The sequence below is a fragment of the Peromyscus leucopus genome, chromosome 1 (assembly GCF_004664715.2).
Source record: "Peromyscus leucopus breed LL Stock chromosome 1, UCI_PerLeu_2.1, whole genome shotgun sequence".
In the NCBI taxonomy this organism is placed as follows: Eukaryota; Metazoa; Chordata; class Mammalia; order Rodentia; family Cricetidae; genus Peromyscus; species Peromyscus leucopus.
The window spans coordinates 104,479,264-104,485,272 of NC_051063.1; the positions used below are offsets into that span (position 1 = coordinate 104,479,264).

The 6,009-nt window shown below is 43.0% G+C and overlaps 1 pseudogene; it reads left to right on the plus strand.

The window, feature by feature from the left end:
- Positions 1-4,024: 4,024 nt before the first annotated feature.
- Positions 4,025-5,108, plus strand: LOC114698659 (annotated as a pseudogene).
- Positions 5,109-6,009: the final 901 nt, after the last annotated feature.

A 6,009-nucleotide genomic window follows, 5' to 3' on the forward strand; every position in this document is an offset into this window, starting at 1 on the left:
TCTTAGATTTCATCTGTTTTGTTGACTTCTGCGGTTTTTCTTCAACGGATTTCAGCAGCAGCCCAAGTGGCATCAGAATGCAGCTCAGCATTTCTCTCCCTCCATCATTTGCTTATGAATTAAAGGCTGATTTGTAGGCTGGCAAGCAGGCAATAAACACTGCCTCTTGAAATCTGTCACACAATTAGCTCCAAAGAAATGAAGTCTTCCGAGAGCAAACCCAAGCCCGGATCTTCTAAAGGCCGAGCACTGAGCACTGGGTGCTCCCTGCATCCCTGCTGGCATGGCTAATTCAGCCAAGAGAGTTTAGCTGGCACTTCAGTTTGTGGTATGGGAGACTTTCCAGATCCAGGTCAGCTAACCTGCGGCTGCCAATGTGGCTTGTCACGTGGTTGGAGGCAAAAATGCCCTTTAACAAAGGGCTTGCCGACAGCCAGGCAAGGTTGTGCTGGCTAAGAACATGCTGTTTGAATATTTTTTAAAGACAGTTTTTCATTTGTATTTGTTTTTATTTGTGTGTTTTACCAGTATGTATGTCTGTATACCACAAGTGTGCTCGGTGCCCGCAGAGGCAGGAAGAGGGTGTTGGATCCCCAGAGACTAGAGTTATAGACAGTTGTGAGCTGCCATATAGGAGTTAGAATGGAATTCATGGTCCTCTAAAAGAGCAGCCAGTGCTCTTCATCACTGAGCCATCTCTCCAGCCCCTGAATAGATATTCTAATTGTCTTTTTAAAAGATGACCTAAGAGAATATTGATTTTTTTAGGGACAAGAATATTGTGACTTTGAAACTTTTTTTCTATGAAATGTGAGAGCCTGTCGGACATGAAGAGGTTCCAGAAAATATTGATTATTGAAGACATTGTCATTGTCCTTCAGAATTCCCAGAAATTTTGAAGTATGAATGCAGGACAGATAACAGGCTGAGGGCCCTTGGGTGAGTGTGGCTCCGACATCTCACATGAAGCACAGCTCAATGGTATTCTGTCCTCAGTCCCTTTTGCTGGTGTTGGTTAGAGTAAGAGATGTTAGATCGAAAGAAATCACGGAGAAGGTTTTCTGAGCCTTATGTTTTTTTTTTAAAAAAACATTTCATTACATTTATTGTCTGTGTATGAGTGTGGATGCACAAGCTGCATCACACATTCGGAGGTCAGAGGACAACTTGCAGAAGTTGGTTCTCCCCCTATGGAGCTGTCTTGCTGGCCCCAGTTTTGTGTGTGTGTGTGTGTGTGTGTGTGTGTGTGTGTGTGTGTGTGTCTTTTTGTTGTTGTTTTTGTTTTTGGAGGCATGGTCTCATAGCCAAGCTACCCTTGAACTCATCCTGTTATAGAGGTTGGCCTTAAACTCATGATCTTTCTGCCTCTACCTCTTAAGTGCTGGGATTACAAGTATAAGCCACCATGCCCAGCTGCCAGCATGTTTGGTTTTAACCTTGTGTTTTAGGCTATAGGCTTGGGTTGGGTCTGAGTTCCCTCATATTTCTTTCTGCACTCACCTGTTCCTTTCACAACTCACTGAGAGTATTAGTATCTGATTTTCATCTAGGAACTATTGCCCATGGCTGTATCTGTTGTTGGGCTGTCTTCTACGGGGACAGCTCACTTCATAATTAAGAAGATAATGGCATCTCATTGATAAGAAATGACAGTGCATCCTCTGCACTAAAGGAGCCCGGGGTGGGGGGCGTGGTTTCGTGGGCTTGGTCGGGAGGATTAGAGGAGATGCACAGAGAGGAGCACTTCCTGTAGTCCTAATGTTTTCATTAAGAAGCTTTAATTGCATCTGACTTGCCTCCCTGGTGGCTTTTTTCTTTTCCATCTGTGTAGACAAGCATTCATATTTCATGTCCACAGGAAAAGGCTTCTTCAAAGTTTCCGGCACCATATGCTACTTTTCCCAGGATTCAGAAAAGAGTTTAAGTGATTTTAGTAAAGAAAAGTATAATAACATGTTCATCTTTGTCTCTTTTTTCTGCGTGTTTAATGTGTGTTTTCATTGTAAGGGAACACGACTGACCACATGTAGGAAGTGTTTGGCAGTACTGGTACTCAAGTCCAGAAAGTCTGCAAACTACTCATCAGGAACCTTGAGGATAATATGAAGTTTCCTTAAATATGTTTTTAAAGATTTGTTGTTTTATCTATGTGTCTGAATGTTTCATTTTCATGTTTGTATGTACACCTCATGTGTTCCTGGTGCCCACAGAAGAGCCCCTGGAACTGGAGTTACAGATGGTTATGAGTCATCGTGTGGGTGCTGGGAATTGAACCCAGGCCCTCCGCAAGAACAAGTGCTCATAGCCAGGGGCCATCTCTGCAGCCCCTTTAAACTGTCATAATATAGTGGCGGCACCAGAAAGGACACTTCATAACACGCTACTCATCATATTTTCCTGCCTTGTTCCCTAGACAGATGCACTTCCTCAAAATTCCAAACATCACATTTGAGGATAATTATAGAAAGTTATGTAGTTAAGTCCTTTTTCCACCATGGACCTTTTTGAAGCAGAAGCAAGTAGTGGATAAATTGGTTGTGTCAAAGTTCCTTACTTTTTTGTTTTGAGATAGAGCCTCATGTTGCCCAAGCTGGCCTCAAACTTGCTACCTAGCTGAAGATGACCTTGAACTCTTTTCTGATTTTTTTATTTATTCTTTCACAGTTTCATACATAAACACACACACATATATTATATATAATGGAGTATGATCATATTCCCTTTCTGTTATCTAATATTACTCCCCCAATCCCTTCTTCCCAGTAAATTACCCTCGTACTTTAAAAAAAGATGTTTTGCTACAAGGTCTCTTGGAGCCAAGACCAGCCTCAAAATCACTTAGTAGCCAAACCTTGAACTTCTGATTCTCCTGCCTCCACCTTCCGAGTGTTAGGATCATAGGGGCACACCATCATGAATTCAACGTAAAGTCATTAGTAGGTAGAATACTTTTTTGGGGGGGGGCGGGGCGTTTCGAGACAGGGTTTCTCTGAGTAGCTTTGCGCCTTTCTTGGAACTCGCTTTGGAGACCAGGCTGGCCTCGAACTCACTCACAGAGATCCGTCTGCCTCTGCCTCCTGAGTGCTGGGATTAAAGGTGTGTGCCACCACCGCCCGGCTAGAATACATTTTTAAAGCTATTTCCCCCATATTACAAAAGAAATATATATTTAGTGAAAAAATATAAAAGAAAGTGAAAAGTCATACTTCTCTAACCTAAAGATAACTGTTGTGAACTTTTAGTTCACTATATTAGCAGTAATAATAATGATGAGTAACTTTGTTTTTTAATTTGCCAGCTGGGTGGTGGTGGCACACACCTTTAATCCCAGCACTCATGAGGCAGAGGCAGGTTGATCTCTGTGAGTTCAAGTCCAGCCTGGTCTTTAGAGCATTCTAGGACAGCCAAGGTTATACATGGAAACCCTGTCTAGAAAAAACCAAAACCTGGATCCTCTGGAAGAGCAGCCAGCCATCTCTCCATCTCTCCAGCCCAAAGTCAGATTTTTTTTTTTGATGGCCTCCTATGCTGAGTTCTGCATATTATTTCATTTCATCCTTTCATCTTTAACTATGTTACAAGAAGAAATTGTACCGTAATCCTGTTTAATAGCTTGCTTCTTATTATGTACTATTTAATTCTAGGGCTGTGTGTCACACTGCACAATTTATTTTTTCAATAGTACTGTAATTTGCATGACTATTATATTTTTCCACTATTACATTCTCATACACACAGGTATTTCCAATTTCAGCATTTTGTATTTTGATAATTATAGTAAGAATACTATCTCTAGGCATACACATATGTTGGGGGAACAGAGGTCCTTGTACTCACAGAGAAGCACTAAGAGAACCAGGAATGTTAATCACACAGGGGTGTCTCCTCACTGAAGGAGATAAAATCAAGAATCTGCATTCCATCCAGAAAGCTAAGAGTGCATTTTGGCCCAGAGTCCGGGAGTCAAAGCCGTTGTCAACCCAGTTCTGTCCTGCAGTCCTCCGCCTTTTCTTTTTCTTTCAACATGACAGATGTCGCTGTGTCCTTTGCCAGACTTTTTTGGCAGGTGGAGTGGCCGGGCCATCTCCAAGACGGCGGTAGCGCCCATCGAGCGGGTCAAGCTGCTGCTGCAGGTGCAGCATGCCAGCAAGCAAATCACGGAGATAAGCAATACAAGGGCATTATAGACTTCGTGGTTCGTATCCCCAAGGAACAGGGAGTCCTGTCCTTCTGGTGTGGTAACCTGGCCAATGTCATCAGATACTTCCCCACCCAGGCTCTCAACTTTGCCTTCAAAGATAAACACAAGCAGATCTTTTTGGGTAGTGTGGACAAGAGGACCCGGTTTTTTTCTTTGCTGGGAACCTGGCATCAGATGGTTCCACTGGGACCACATCTTTGTGCTTTGTGTACCCTCTTGATTTTGCCTGTGCTTGTCTAGCAGATGATGTGGGCAAAGCTGGAGCTGAAAGGGAATTCAAAATCCTTGGCGACTGCCTGGTTAAGATCTACAAATCTGATGGGATTAGGGGTCTGTACCAAGGCTTTCATGTGTCAGTACAGGTCATTATCATTTACCGAGCTGCCGACTTTGGTATCTATGACACTACAAAGGGAATGCTTCCAGATCCCAAGAATACTCACAGCTTCATCAGCTGGATGATTGATTGCACAGTCTGTCACTGCTGTTGCTGGCCTGACTGCCTATCCCTTTGACACGGTTCACTGTCATACGATGATGCAGTCGGGACACAAAGGAACTGATATCATGGATACAGGCACAATTGACTGCTGGAGGAAAAATGCTCATGACGAAGGAAGCAAGGTTTTTTTCAAGGGTGCATGGTCCAACGTTCTTAGGGGAATGGGTGGTGCCTTTATGCTTGTCTTGTATGACGAGATCAAGAAGTACACATAATTATGTCTTAGGTGTTCTCCTGAGAACAGGCATGTTGTATAATACACTGTATCTTGAACATTCTGGACAGACTCTCTGGACTTGTCTGTTTTATCAATGGCAATTATTTACCAGTTGAAAAGTAGGAAGCAATAATATTTATCTGACCAGTTTTCTCTTAAAGCCATTTCCATAATGACAATAATGATGGGACTCAGTCACTCCTGATAATAAAAATTAAAGAAATAAAAAATATCTAAAGACAAAAAAAGTGGATTTTGTTCACGACCTGGTGACCTTTTTGCTCTCTGTGGAGGAAGATGTCACCCACCTTTTGCTATGTAAACAGATCTCATCCTAATTCCCCAGAATGATTATCCCAGACTCTCCCATCCCTAGACCATTACCCATCCTCAAGGGAGATGTCACATGTACTTTATGGCCTGCTGACCTCTATGCCATCGGTCAGAGACCACACTAGGCCTTTTAGCTGTAGAACCCACCCTCATGGTCACATGTACTTTGTAAAAGTTTCTATGTAGTCACATCCTAAGCTTTATTGTGCACCTGGAATTGGACTGATTGTTGCCTGGAAACCTTTTCCCAAATCGTACTGTGTTTTAAATCTGCTGACAGTGAAGTACCTGGCATTAGAATCCCCAGAGTCTGATCCATGTTGACAAAGTCGATGTGCACGGGTTTTCATTCTTCTCGGGGTTTGCTTCCCTGTCTGACACCTGCAGGGACCCCCCACACATACGTATGCACGCACGCATGCGCGCACACACACACACATATACACTTGCACACATATACTATGATTTCCAGAGTATAGTAATATTTTCCATACCACTCATTTGGTAAATGTGTGTGTGAGTAGTAAGTAGTTTTCTCTTGCTCCTGGTGCACCTTGGAGAGTTATCTTTTGTGTAAGTAGATTATTAAGAATTTAGAGAAGGGCCAGTGAGCTGGTTTAGAAAGTAAGGGTGTCTCCTGCCAAGCCCGATAACCTGAGTTTGAGTCTCAGAACCCACATGGTGGGATGAGGAAACTGACTTCCAAAAGCTGTCCTTCAGCTACCACACGTGTGCCTTGGTAAGTGCGTGTCCACA